Source organism: Triticum dicoccoides, chromosome 2B (genome assembly GCF_002162155.2).
Source record: "Triticum dicoccoides isolate Atlit2015 ecotype Zavitan chromosome 2B, WEW_v2.0, whole genome shotgun sequence".
Lineage (NCBI taxonomy): Eukaryota > Viridiplantae > Streptophyta > Magnoliopsida > Poales > Poaceae > Triticum > Triticum dicoccoides.
Window position 1 is genome coordinate 805,044,904 of NC_041383.1, and position 370 is coordinate 805,045,273.

Sequence of the window (370 nt, forward strand, 5' to 3'; positions counted from 1 at the left end):
AGTCGAGGCGCGGACACACTCAGGAGTCTGCGGCTGCCAAAGAGCACGTGCGACGGCGGTAGCAGGTACAGCGGCAGGCAGGAGTGAAGTGGCAGTGGGCGGGGCCATCGGAGGGCGACGTCGCGGGATGGAGAAGAGGCCAGGGCACGGCTAGCGCGTGGGAGATAGGGGAGAGAGAGGAGGGGCGCGACTCACGTTGGGTTCGTAGGGACGGGGCAGGCCAGCGGGGTAGACGATGAGGGGGCCGAGGCGGCGTTCCAGGCGAGGATGGACAAGGTGGAAGCAGCGGCGGGCGATGGCGGTCCGGGGCGGCGTCGATCCCTTCCCCGATCCAGATCGGATCGGGAGGTGGGGAGGGCTCACGAGGGGG